Below are 14,612 nucleotides of genomic sequence, written 5' to 3'. Positions count from 1 at the left end.
TTTTCATTCCAATCCCAAAGAAAGGCAATGCCAAAGAATGCTCAAACTACCACACAATTGCACTCATCTCACACGCTAGTATAGTAATGCTCAAAATTCTCCAAGCCAGACTTCAGTAATACGTGAACCGTGAACTTCCAGATGTTCAAGCTGGTTTTAGAAAAGGCAGAGGAACCAGAGATCAAATTGCCAACATCCGCTGGATCATGGAAAAAGCAAGAGAGTTCCAGAAAAACATCTATTTCTGCTTTATTGACTATGCCAAAGCCTTTGAGTGTGTGGATCACAATAAACTGTGGAAGATTCTGAGAGAGATGGGAATACCAGACCACCTGACCTGCCGCTTGAGAAATCTGTATGCAGGTCAGGAAGCAACAGTTAGAACTGGACATGGAACAACAGACTGGTTCCAAATAGGAAAAGGAGTACGTCAAGGCTGTGTATTGTCACCCTGCTTATTTAACTTCTCTGCAGAGTACATCATGAGAAATGCTGGACTGGAAGAAACACAAGCTGGAATCAAGACTGCCGGGAGAAATATCAATAACCTCAGATATGCAGATGACACCACCCGTATGGCAGAAAGTGAAGAAGAACTAAAAAGCCTCTTGATGAAAGTGAAAGAGGAGAGTGAAAAAGTTGGCTTAAAGCTCAACATTCAGAAAATGAAGATCATGGCACTCCATGGGAAATAGATGGGGAAACAGTGGAATCAGTGTCAGACTTTATTTTGGGGGGCTCCAAAATCACTGCGGATGGTGATTGTAGCCATGAAATAAAAAGACGCTTACTCCTTGGAAGAAAAGTTATGACCAACCTAGATAGCATATTCAAAAGCAGAGACATTACTTTGCAGACTAAGGTCCGTCTAGTCAAGGCTATGGTTTTTCCAGTGGTCATGTATGCATGTGAGAGTTGGACTGTGAAGAAGGCTGAGTGCTGAAGAATTGATGCTTTTGAAGTGTGGTGTTGGAGAAGACTCTTGAGAGTCCCTTGGACTGCAAGGAGATCCAACCAGTCCATTCTGAAGGAGATCAGCCCTGGGATTTCTTTGGAAGGAATGATGCTAAAGCTGAAACTCCAGTACTTTGGCCACCTCATGCGAAGAGTTGACTCATTGGAAAAGACTCTGATGCTGGGAGGGATTGGGGGCAAGAGGAGAAGGGGACGACAGAGGATGAGATGGCTGGATGGCATCACTGACTTGATGGATGTGAATCTAAGTGAACTCCGGGAGTTGGTGATGGACAGGGAGGCCTGGCGTGCTGCGATTCATGGGGTTGAAAAGAGTCAGACACGACTGAGTGACTGAACGGAACTGAACTGAATAAGTCAAAGACAGCTACCATAGTCTATCACTCATATGTGCAATCTAAAATACAACCAACAACAACAACAAAAATACTCATAGATACAGAGGACAGATTAGTTGTTATCAAAGGGGAAAGAGGTGGGGGTGGACAAAATGGGTGAAGGGGGTCCATTGTATAGTGATGGATGGTAACTCGACCTCTGGTGGTGATTGCTCTGTAGTATACACAGATGTTGAACTATAATGCTGTCCTCCTCAAACTTGTATAATAAAATAAGTAAATAAAACATAGTGGTTTAAAACAATAACTTGCTATTTCTCTCACAGTTCTGTGGGCTGACCTGACTCACCTGGGGTCTGGTCTCTCATGAGGTTGCAGTCAGATGGTGGCTAGAGCTAGAGTCATCAGGATGGACTGGGCTAGATGTCCAGGAAGGCTTCTTCTCTCACCTGGCTGTGCCCAGTGCTCCCCACATGGCCTTTCACTGCAGTAGTCTGGACCTCTTACACCGAGTCTCTGGGCACCAAAAACAGGAAGCAGAAACTTCCAGGCCACTTGATATCAGTCTCAAAGCTAGTACATCATCTCCATTATGTTTCATTATTCAAAACTATCACAGGTTTTGCTGGCGATACAGTGGATAGGAACCTGCCTGCCAATGCAGGGGACACAGGTATAATCCCTGGTCCAGGAAGATTCCACATGCCGCATGGGAGCAACTAAGCCCATGCAACACAAATACTGCGCCCGCGCTCTGCAACTACTGAAGCCCTTGCATCTAGAGCCCGTGCTTTGCAACAAGAGAACCTGCTGCAATGAGAAGACCATACACGGCAACAAAGAGTAGCCTCCACTCACTGCAGCTAGAGAAAGCCCGTGAGCAGCAACAAAGACCCAGCGCAACCAAAAATAAATAAATAAATTATCACTAACCAGATTCAAGGGCGTGAAAAAATGGACTCTGCCTCACCAGGGGCAAAAGCCTATACCAGAGGAAGGAAGGCGTTGATGGCAGCCATTCCTGCAGACAAGCTACCCAGATAGGAAGAACAAGAAGAATTCTTTGGAATAGAACTCTGCCTGGACTGCTCTGAGAGAGGCCCCTCCCTTGCTGCTCTTGGGTGGCCCAATGACTAAAGCAGCAAAGCAAAATTTGAGCAAATACAGTTGTTTAAAATTGAAGTATAGAAGAATTAATAAACGCATACCACTCTTAGACTTCAACAGATCAAGCTGATGAAAAAATAAATAAACAACAAATAGAGAGGCTTTAATCTAATAAAAATAGGTTTTTGGATATTTCTTTAACAGTGTACCCATCAACTAGAAAATTCACAGTATTTTTTAAATTTGTGAAAAATTACTATAACATAGGTAACAAAGAAAACTGGGAAGAGGAGAAAAAACATAATTTTACAGGCCATGTTTTTCCCACCACATCACCACCAAAAATTCAAATAAACAAACAACTCCTGGAAGTTAGGAATAAGAATTTAACTCATTTTTAAAGCCCTTAGAAGTTTTAAAACACTCTCATAAATTACTGTTGAGTCTAAGGTGAAATGAAAATGACAATTACTGGGATTCTAGAAAATAAAGACAATTAGAACACCACAATTAAAACCTATGGGAACTGGAAAAAAATCATAGCCTTAATTTTTTTCATTATTAGAAAAAATGAAAACAGTAAGCTAAGCATTGAGTTAAAAATTAGAAAAGAATATGAAACAAATCTACAAAAAACAGTAACAAGAAATCTGTGAGTCTAAGAACAAATTAATGAAAACCAAGCAAAATGAGTAGAACTGAGAAATAAATCTTAAAAAATTTTCTTTGCAAATACCAATATCATTGACAAATCTTTGAAATGCAGAAAAGTCAGGATATATAAGTATGTATAATATGGATAATGAGAAAAGGGGTAGTATCACAAAGAAAGATTTGCTTAATTGTAAGAATTTCCTATGTACAAAGCATAGATCTATGCAAGGGATTAAAAAATCTTGACAATATGAATGATTTTCTAAGAAAGGATAAATTATAGAAATAGACTCAAGAAAAACTATAAAACCTGAATAGGTCAATATCTGTGGCAAAAACTTTTAAAACCATCAAAAAGCTGCACTTAAGAAAAATAACATGTCCAGAAAGATTTTGAGAGCATTTTCTCATTCTTTGGTGAACTAATAATTCTTTAGCTATTTCACAAATATAGAATATACAAAAAAGATGGAAATCTTCCCAATTCCTTTAGTGAAAATTACCTTGATGATTAAAAAAAACAAAAGTGGCCAATCTCACATATGAAAATTGGTGCAAAAATCCCAAATCAAAAATTAACAATTTTCAGAAGTTTATTTTAGAAACATGAGGATAGTTAGAAATTAAATAGACTCATAATGCCCAATAAATAGTTTAATAATTGCATTTGGTACTTCATGTGACAGATTATGCAGCCATTGAAAATGGCAGGAGAGAAATGACCATAGCATTTTATTTAAAAAACTTTGATACATGATGATACCATTTTTTGTAAACATGTGCTCACTCTGTGTGTGTGTGTGTATGTGTGTGCTCTGAAAGAATGAGCACAACTCTGAGTGTGAGCAATGAAACTCTTCCTTCCTCTTTCCCTCCTTCCTTTGTGCATTTTCCAAACTTTCCACAAATAAATTGTAGAACTTGGTAACCAGAAAAAAGGGGAAATTTTGCTCTTAAATGTCTTATCTCAGTCGTCGTTCTTAACAAACCCCGTGTTTACACGTGTCCCACTAAAGATGTGCCATTTTTATATATTTCTACCCTTTCATTTTTCTAGTTTGCTCTTGTTACCAAATATTTCCTTCGTGCTTTCATCTTACCCTCAGTTTTGGCATCCAACGAAGTTATTATGGAGAGCAGGCCAGTATCTGTGTCAGCAAAATGCATCAAATAACAAGGAATTGACCTTGGATCCTTTTCCATGAACAGCACATAAAAGGCAGGCTATTATATGAGATTTATAGACAGGGTAAGGGTGCAGTGGAGGAAAGGGAGCAGAGAAGAATTCTGGCATCACCACTCACAAAACACCCTTCTCTTCACCCTCAGTTCTGACTTTGGGAAAGAGGAAGAAGGCAAGACAGGTGTCTCTGCAACTTTGTCCCTGTCCTCGACTTGGGCCTATGAATGGACACTGTTAAATGAAAAGTCAGAGTGTGGTATCTTCATTTCCAGTGATGGACCAAAGCTGAAGTGTAGGGTTCAAAAAAAGAAAAGCAATGAAATTGGCAGAAAGAAATACCAAGGGAGCAGGACCAATTCGTGCTGAGGAGCTTGGATATTTTCCTGTAGAAGGTGGGGAGACACTGAAGAATTTAAGCAGGAAGACAACACTGGCTGTGTGTCTATCTTATATGTATATGATTATATATATATTTATATTTAAATATAGAAATATATGAATGTTTATATATACAGGCATGTGCTGTGCTTAGTCACTCAGTTGTGTCCGACCCTTTGAAACCCCATGGAATGTAGCCTGACAGACTTCTCTGTCCATGGGGATTCTCCAGGCAAGAATACTGAAGTGGGTTGCCATGCCTTCCTCCAGGGGATCTTCCCAACTCAGGGATTGAACCCAGGTCTCCCACATGCAGGCAGATTCTTCACCATCTGAACCACCAGGGAAGCCCATATACAGGCATACATACATTTTATTGCGTGCATGCTCAGTCGCTCAGTTGCATCCAATTCTTTGTGATCCCATGGACTGTAGCCTGCCAGCCTCCTCTGTCCATGGGGTTTTCAAGGCAAGAATACTGGAGTCAGTTGCCATCTCCTCCTCCAAGGAGTCTTCCCAACCCAGGGACTGAACCTGCATCTCCTGTCTCTCCTGCATTGTGGGCGAATTCTTTAGTGCTGAGCCACTAGGGAAGCCCACATACATTTTTTATATAGCTCAATTTATCCATGTTTGTGCATATATGTGTATATCTATGTGCATTTGCTGTTCAGTCACTAAGTCATATCCGACTCTTTGTGACCTAGTGGACTGCAGCCCACCCGGCATCCCTCTCCTTCACCATACCCAGAGCCTGCTCAAGCTCACCTCCATGGAAACCAAAATGTCACTGGAAAAGAGAAAAGCAGAAAGCAGGAAGACAGGTCCACTGAGTGGCTCAATGGAGGAATGAATGGATGGAAAGATCTTTGAGAGAGAGAATCAGGGACTTCTTTAGTGGTCCAGTGGTTAAGAATCTGCCTTGCAATGCAGGGGATGCGGGTTCAATCTCTGATTGAGAAACTAAGATCCCATGTGCCATGGGGCTACTGAGCCCACGTGCCTCAACTAGAGAATCCACACATAACAACAAAAGATCCTGCATGCTGTAACGAAGATCCTATGTACTGCAGCTAAGACCTGATGCAGCCAAACATAAAATAAATAGAGTATTCATCATTTGTAAGAGAATCAGAACTCCGCTTCTCCCTGACTGTGGCAGTAGATGGCCATCCCCCAGTTTCCACTTATATTTCCTAACTCAGATCAACCCTAACTGAATGACTGCCTGCAAATTTAGTCACAATTCCAAACTCCCAGAAGACAGAGTCTGATCCATCTACCTCAAATTAGGTGTCCACTCCCCTGTCCAGTCAACCACGACCAAGGACAGTGCCGCCGAACACAAATGTCGTGCTTAATCACTCAGTCATGCGCAACTGTAGTTGGACTGTAGCCCGCCAGGCTCCTCTGCCCATGGGGATCCTCCAGGCAAAAATACTGGAGTGCCTTGCCATGCCCCCCTCCAGGGGATATTCCCAACCCAGGGATCAAACTCAGGTCTCCCACATTGCAGGTGGATTCTTTGCCCTCCTCCAGGGGATATTCCCAACCCAGGGATCAAACTCAGGTCTCCCACATTGCAGGTGGATTCTTTACCGTCTAAGCCACCAGGGAAGCCCATGGGTGCTGAGATCCATTTATTTGTAGGATTGTTCGATTGCTGTCTACCTCCACTTCTGGACTATATTCCTCTTGAGGGCCAGGACTGTGTTTGGTTGCTCAGCACTGTCTGGAGCACCTTATAAGGTGTCCAGGACATGGTTAGCACTCAAAAACCATTTGTGGGAAAGAAATGCACAAATGACTCATGAAGAGATTCAGGCAGAAGAAAAGGCATGATGCAGTCTTCAGATCCCATCCTCCATCCGTTCATTGTTCATGTGTCTCATTTATCACCAGAGCATCTACTTCAGCAGAATTACATCAGTTGCTTCAACACGCCAGTGAGCTTTTTGTGGTCTAGCCTGAGAACCAACCCCCATTTACAAGAGTGATGTAAGTTAGGAACTATGCTCCTAATTCTAAACAACTGACATAAAACAAACTTTGGAAATCTGATCCACTTGTAACTTGAGAAATACCTCCAAACAGGACAATCAGTGAAGGAACTAGACCAGAGAGTAAAGGTATTTGTCAGACGAAACTTGGCAGACATGTTCTCCATTTTTCGTCTGATTATTTTCATATTCTTCCTGTGAAATCCAATTTCCTTAAGTGACCTCTGTTCATAGGAAACTATTTGGTTTAATCCGTGGAAGCCATGGCGTATTTTTAACCATCTCTGAAGGCCAGCTCCCTCTCCACTGAGGGTGCCTGATACCCAAACAGATGTTTTACAGCACTCAGCACACATGAGCTCACCACCGACAAGTCTTCTGCACACAATCAGACCTCAGCTCTTCTCACACATCTCCCGCAAACCCAAATTCAGAACCTGCAGGCAAGCTTGGATCCTTTACCATGATAACAAAAAAGAGCAGAGCATAGAGAATCCGATTCTGAATTTTCAGTCTATTAATGTTCTATAAATCTGATGACCAAATGGAAAATATTCAATACAAAGAGTTAGCCAAACTAAATAGTCTATAAAAAGATGTATAAACTGTATGCCCCCAAAGACTTCAGATTAAAGTATCCAAGTTAAAGAGTTCCAAGGCAGTTTGAATTTTGATAGAATTTTAAAACATTAGAGCTGAAGGGTCTTTGGACATCATCTAGCAAGCAGAACAGTTTTGTTTCAGAGATGATGAGGCTGAGACCCAAGAGAGAAAGGGACTCAGGGTTTCAAATGCTAGAGGCAGAACTGGGGGTAGAGCTCTGCCTCCCAGGCCAGACCCGCAGGGCAGACAGACCACAGTCCCACACCCTCAGCTTCCTGCCTATTCTTCCTGGACCATCTGTCTGCAGTTCAAAGCTGGGAAGAAGCCAGAACCTGGTCAATATCTTTCATCCTACCTATGCCATGATCATTTCACAGTGTGTCCTCTCCAATTTAGATAGAAAGTTTTATTGAAGACCAACTTCCCTTGATAAATCAATAAAAAGTAACCTTAAAAAGTATGTTTAAAAGTAACATGTCAACATTTCAAGTGTGGAAATCAAAGGGAATATGTAAAATCCTTACCACTCCTATGGTCAAAGAAAACCATCGCAGGTTAACTGAGGAGATGTAAACACAGAGCTGTGAGATCATGGACCTTTGGTCCTCTGAGAAACTAAACTTGCAGGGGAAATCCGAGCTTCCTAACAAGGCTTGCTCCACCTCAGAGACACTTGGAGCTGTGAGCAGTATTTGCTGAGTGCCAGCCTAAACTTGAACCTCATGCTGCTATGAAGATCTCAAAAGGAGAGGAAGCAGATGGAGCCTCAAAAATATTCACCTACACATTGGGGAACAACATTTATATTGAGAAGAAAACCAAGTGGCAGAGTATAGACTTCAGTAAATAAATATTTGTGGAGAGCTTAGGATGTGCTCAGCTAAACATCCTGCAATAAAAGAGCAAGAATTCAATTGAAAGGTGTAAGCAAGGCCCAGATCACAAAAGGCTGTGTATCCTATTGGAAGGAGGTATTTGGAATTTACTTTAAAGATGACTCAGTTCAGTTCAGTTCAGTTCAGTCACTCAGTCATGTCCAATCTTTGCGACCCCATGGACTAAAGCACGCCAGGCCTCCCTGTCCATCACCACCTCCCAGAGTTTACTCAAACTCATGTCCATCAAATTGGTGATGCCACCCAACCATCTCATCCTCTGTCCTCCCCTTCTTCTCCCACCTTCAATCCCAGCATCAGGGTCTTTTCAAACAAGTCAGTTCTTCACATCAGGTGGCCAAAGTATTGGAGTTTCAGCTTCAGCATCAGAGGGAGCCATTGAATGATGGTGACCTGGGGAGTGAATTGACCAGACTTAGGTTCTGCAAAGATCTCTTGACAGCTGATGGACTGTGGCCAAGTACTACATTATATGATACTATCTACAAGTGCTTCAACAGCATTATTAGCACTTTTAGTCTATATTCAGGATAATACAGTAAAAAGTGGGTGAATGAGAGCCTAGGGCAAGCAGAGCTAGGTTTTAATCCCATTCCTACAGTTTACCAGCTGTATGGTCTTGGGCATGTTATTTAAACAGTTCTACCTCCTCAGTTGACTTCCTTTCTATACACTGATGATAATACTTAGCTGATGGGGTTTAATAATAAATAAAGTGGATGATGTGCCTGGACGTTTCTAAGAATCCTCCCAACACCATTAAATGCAACCAAATCAAAGTGGAATTTTTCAGTTTGGAGGGAACGCCACCTAGCATCCTGCTGTGCCTCCACTTAGCAGGAAATACTGTTGCATTTTCTTCTTAAAATTTAATCAGGACATTTTATTGCTAACATGTAAAAATAACTGGCATTTTTACGTTGTACATGAGCAATGAGGTAAACTGAGGTCAAACCCAAATACTGGCTCTGAATCAAACCACCCAAAAGCAATAGTGCAAAGAATTAAACTGGTTACAGAGACCAGTGGAGGAACTAAGTGCTTCTACCGTCCTAGCAACCTTTTAACCAAACACTGGTGCAGATTTGCTGGCATACGTGACACTGAAAACATCTGGCCTTTCTATTACCCTCTCACAAGCAAAGTCTGATGTCGTGTAAACTGATCTTTAGGCCAATTATATGGTCTAAGTGTTACAGTGTTTGTGTTGGCTCCTCTGGCTCCAGGTTTTAAGAATTTAATTTGTAGCCACACCCCTCCCTGAAGTCCTAGCTGCGTCTTAGTGTAACTGACTCCAGGGATCTGTTTATGCGTTGTCTGCATCTTCTTTTGGGGACGATAAGTATGTGTGACAGCACTGCCATTGGAGTGTGTCCTGTAAGAATAAGTCATAGGAGGCACGGCAATGGGAGGATAGAGCAGGGCGGGGAAGCGAGCGGGCTCTGGGAGCTGCTCTGCCACGTGTCCATTGCTGCATGTTTTTTCACCTCTGTGTATCAGTTTTATTCCAGAAGCCAGGTGAGGAATGTAGAGGTTCTACCCCACAGTTCTCCTGCTGCTAAGTCACTTCAGTCGTGTCCGGCAGCCCACCAGGCTCCCCCGTCCCTGGGATTCTCCAGGCAAGAACACTGGAGTGGGTTGCCATTTCCTTCTCCACCACAGTTCTCCTAGAAGGCACTAAATTAAGAGTCAGGAAACCTGCTACCACCTCCAACTGGCCTTTCTACCCTAGACAAGGTCATTATCATGTCTGAGCACAACAGACATTACTGTCTGTTTCCCCACCTAGACTCGACTTCACTTACCAAACAAGTGCCAAGCCCATCACCAATGCTGATTAAGTTAATCCTCATCTTGACAGTGAGTGGCAGGCGGTGTGTTATCCCCACCTCAGCCTTCCAGGGGGGCGTCACCCAGGAGGGGCATGACAGAAGCTGCCCCCTCCCCGGCTCCGAGCTGCTGCTGTCCGCCCCAGTGCTAGGTCTGCACCTGTGCTCTGACCCCAGGGCGCTCCTGGGCTGTTACTGACTATAGGAAGGGGTGCTCTCTGCCTCTCCCCCACCCCACCCTACCCCTGTCCCTCAGCTGCTATGGCCAAAGGCTGTGATGGTGGCTGGGGAGGGGCTGACCAAGGAAGATCTCTCTTCTCACTCTCATTGCCACCCCCCCCCCCCCAACCCCTACCTGCTTTTACTCCATCTTTAGCTGACAGATGTCAGAGTTTTGCTCAGCGGATCGTTTCAAATCCTTCTGAAGACATTGAGGAATCCAAATCTGGGTTATGAATGGAAATATTGATAGAAGAAGCCTGAGGGCTCCTAGTTTTGTCTCTGGTAAAAGTACTAGCTACAATTGCATGAAATAATTAAACGGACCTCTGGGTTCATTCACCTCATCTCTTGCCCACCCTGACCATCACTGATCCTGGAGGGAGGGAGAGAATAGTGGGACAGCCAGCCCTAAAGGAGACCTGAATGTACGTGGGGACTCGACCACAGGCATCAGCATCTCTTTCCCCAGGAAGGGAACTTTCCTTCAGCTTTAAAGGAAATGGGTTTCTCTAGTCTCCTGGTCTGGTCGGGCATTTATAGGAACATAGGACAGAACATGTAGTACAGTGAATCCCAACGCTGAGTTACCCATTAAAGGAACCTATCACAGATGGTCATAAAATTAGGACTTTCACATCTTGAAAGAAAGAGCTCTATCCAGGATCATAAAAAAACTATAACTGAGGCTTAGGTTTATAAAGCTGTAAAAGAGGGCTGCTTGAGCAAACAGGAATTCACAGTACTGGGTCACAAAATTAACTCGTGAAAGTCCGACCACGAACTTGGAGTTGCCGGCAATGCAATGGTAGCTGCAGTTAGTGGACCCCAATCAGAACCTAATGAGGTCAAGCCCTGGTTTAATTTCATAAAATGTAAACTCATAGGAATTGGGGTGCTGGCACCTAAATATGGCCTTATAATTCCTAAACCAACAGTGGAGCAGCAGATGACAAAACAAGGCCAGTGCCTTCCAGAAGTTTCTCATCTAGTCAGGAAGCCAAGGCATTTACAAATAAAGCAATTATAGGATGCAGGCTTCGGAGTGTGGTGTAGACGGTAACTAGAGAATTCAGGGAGGAGAGCAGGAATGAGCAGACTTTTCAGGGAAAGATGCGTGGAGGTCAAAGGACCTGACTCCGGACTGAAAGATGCGGGAGGGGGCGTGTGTGCGAAAGCTGTGCTCCGGGCCCGCCCCGGTCGGCTCCCACAAACCTGCATCGCGCCCCTGCCGTGACTCTCCCCGGGCCGAGTCTCCCTTCACACACTTGTATTTCCCTCTTGTCCTTTGGGTAATCGGTCCTTAAGGTCTACAGTCACACCCTCTTCATTCCCCACTCCCCCAGGCTCTTCCTCGAAAGGCCTGGAAAAGGAAACCCTGGCCTCTCAGGACACATCACATCCAGGATGGACAGCACAGGATGGCATCCATCCTAAAGAAGGAAGCCAGGAAAAATCCACACTTCCTCCTCAGAGGAACCCCCAGAGTCATCCCTGTCATGGGTTATAATCAGGTTAAAATGAGCAGGACGAGGAGAAAAGGACAGCCTCAGAGGGGGTACCCCTCCTCACCCCCCTGGGAAGGATTCTGTCAGCATCCAGGACACACAGTGGGGAGAAGAAGATGCCCACATGGGCATGGGAAGTTTGGAAGAAGGCCAGGGCCCACAGGGGTGGCCAGCACCCTGCCCAGACGGGCAGGGGAGGGTCGAATGGGAAAGGTGATGCGGGGGGCATGGCAGTCCACATACCAGAAGGAGAATATCATGAGGGGGAGAGGCCCTGTGCTCCCATCCCTTGCAGAGCCAAGTGTTGAGTGGAAGGCTCCCAAGCACCTATTAAGAATAGAACTGAAATCCATTGTTTCTGGGTGAAATGCCCTGTAAATATCAATTAGGTCTAACTGGTCCACTGGATAAGGAAGTTGTGGTACACACACAATGAAATATTACTCAGCTATAAAAAGGAACACATTTGAGTCAGGTCTAATGAGGTGGATGAAAATGGAGCCAATTATACAGAGTGAAGTGAGTCAGAAAGAGAAATACAAGTACTGTATAAACGCATTTATATGGAATTTAAAAAGACGGGAACATGACGATCCTATATGTAAGACAGTAAAAGAGACACAGATGTAAAGAGCAGACTTTAGGATTCTGTGTGAGAAGGAGATGGTGGGATGATACGAGAGAATAGCATTGAAACATGCATATTCAGTTCAGTCCAGTTCAGTCGCTCAGTCGTATCCGACTCTTAGCGACCCCATGAATTGCAGCACGCCAGGCCTCCCTGTCCATCACCAACTCCCAGAGTTCACTTAGACTCACGTCCATCGAGTCCGTGATGCCATCCAGCCATCTCATCCTCCGTCAGCCCCTTCTTCTCCTGCCCCCAATCCCTCCCAGCATCAAAGTCCTTTCCAATGAGTCAACTCTTCGCATGAGGAGGCCAAAGTACTGGAGTTTCAGCTTTAGCATCACTCCTTCCAAAGAAATCCCAGGGCTGATCTCCTTCAGAATGGACTGGTTGGATCTCCTTGCAGTCCAAGGGACTCTCAAGAGTCTTCTCCAACACCACACTTCAAAAGCATCAATTCTTCGGCGCTCAGCCTTCTTCACAGTCCAACTCTCACATCCATACATGACTACTGGAAAAACTATAGCCTTGACTAGACGGACCTTAGTCGGCAAAGTAATGTCTCTGCTTTTGAATATGCTATCTAGGTTGGCCATAACTTTTCTTCCAAGGAGTAAGCGTCTTTTAATTTCATGGCTGCAATCACCATCTGCAGTGATTTTGGAGCCTAAAAAACTAAAATCTGACACTGTTTCTACTGTTTCCCCATCTATTTCCCATGGAGTGATGGGACCGGATGCCATGATCTTCATTTTCTGAATGTTGAGCTTTAAGCCAACTTTTTCACTCTCTTTTACTTTCATCAAGAGGCTTTTTAGTTCCTCTTCACTTTCTGCCATAAGGGTGGTGTCATCTGCATATCTGAGGTTATTGATATTTCTCCCGGCAATCTTGATATTACCATATGTTAAACAGATGACCAGTGCAAGTTCGATGCATGAAGCAGGGCGGACGAAAGTCACTGCTCTGGGACAACCCTGAGGGATGGGGTGGGGAGGGAGGTGGGAAGGGGGTTCAGGATCGGGGGACACGTGTACACATGGCTGATTCATGTTGATATATGGCAAAAACCATCACAATATTGTAATTATCCTCCAATTTAAAAAAAAAAATTTTTTTAAGGAACAGAGCTGGTGGGTGTGTGCTTCCAAAGAGCAGAGTGGAAGTGCCCCAGGGGGGAGAGGGCTACTTTGAGGAGGCAGTTGTGGACGTTCCAGGTGTCTACTCTGCATTATCCAGCTGGGTCCCTGGGAAGGGTGGAGAAAAGGCAGAATTCAAGATGCCTGTGTTGCAATAAAAGATCCCCACGTTGTATTTCTTAAGAATCTAAGGGCACCCAAGCAGGTGCCACAGCACTGGAAGAAGAAGGCTTCCCTAGCCAAAGCAAAAGCAGGATAAACTGTCTGTGTCAGAGCGCTAGGGAGGCAGGGGCCTGGAGCAGTCGGCTACATCTACTGGTAACAACAAACCCACCTCTTCCTAGCTGTGGTTTAACCTTTCTGAGCCTCAGTTCCCTCATCTGTGAAACAGAACAGTTGATAATAATACCTGCCTGGCAAGGCTGTTGAGGAGATTAAATTCAATGACTTCTGTACTTGCCCTGACCCTGTGCATCCAGTCCCCTTCTCTTCCACACCCTTGATAGAATCTGGGGCAAAAATGAAGTTGAACAAATAATTTTGCAATGTAGTATTGGCCTCAACAATTCAGGGTCTGTGTCCCTTACCAGCTCAAAGAAGTTATGGAATGAGAGCGCCGCCCCTTTCCCTTGGCAACTTAATTCTCTTAAAAGCCCCCAAGATGATAGCTTTTCGTGAACAATGTCAGATTCATGATCTCCAATGAAGATTTAGCTTCAGGACCAGGGACCAGGCTTGAATATTCAGAGCTTTTCTCTGGCAGAAGTTTTATTAAAGTGACAAAGAACAGAGAAAGCTTCTGACACAGACATCAGAAGAGGGACAAAAAGTGCCCCACCGGCTAGTCTTATCAAGGCCTTAGATACTTTTACCAGACCCACTCCTGTAACATACATCTTAAGATAACAAGAAGGTTCTTGTTATAAAGGAGAAACATGTCTTTCAGCAAGATACATTGTTGTTATATAATCCTTCAGTTCAGTCGCTCAGTTGTGTCCGACTCTTTGCAACCCAATCACAGCATGCCAGGCCTCTCTGTCCGTCACCAACTCCTGGAGTTCACTCAAATTCACGTCCATCGAGTCGGTGATGCCATCCAGCCATCTCATCCTCGGTCGTCCCCTTCTCCTCCTTAGTACAGGGCTTAAGGAAAAA

General features: G+C 44.1%; 1 protein-coding gene and 1 long non-coding RNA gene across 5 annotated transcripts in view; one reads left to right on the top strand and one right to left on the bottom strand.

The window, feature by feature from the left end:
- The window catches only part of LOC138436790 (uncharacterized), a 136,352-nt gene that overhangs the window by 39,202 nt on the left and 82,538 nt on the right, over window positions 1–14,612 (bottom strand). For 2 of the 4 annotated variants that reach the window (XR_011255607.1, XR_011255604.1), the window contains exon 3: window positions 8,417–8,527. The exons of 1 other annotated variant lie outside the window; for it this stretch is intronic. This is a non-coding gene — a long non-coding RNA (uncharacterized lncRNA). Of the gene's footprint in view, window positions 1–8,416; window positions 8,528–12,233; window positions 14,601–14,612 lie in introns of those variants that run through there. One more of the 4 variants, XR_011255603.1, reaches the window with a different exon arrangement.
- Window positions 1–14,612, top strand: part of ANTXR1 (ANTXR cell adhesion molecule 1) — a 265,829-nt gene that overhangs the window by 246,999 nt on the left and 4,218 nt on the right. The window lies entirely within an intron of this gene.

The sequence above is a fragment of the Ovis canadensis genome, chromosome 3 (assembly GCF_042477335.2).
Source record: "Ovis canadensis isolate MfBH-ARS-UI-01 breed Bighorn chromosome 3, ARS-UI_OviCan_v2, whole genome shotgun sequence".
NCBI classification, from domain to species: Eukaryota; Metazoa; Chordata; class Mammalia; order Artiodactyla; family Bovidae; genus Ovis; species Ovis canadensis.
The sequence above is the reverse complement of the archived record's forward strand: the minus strand, read 5'-3'. Positions and strand labels throughout refer to the sequence as shown.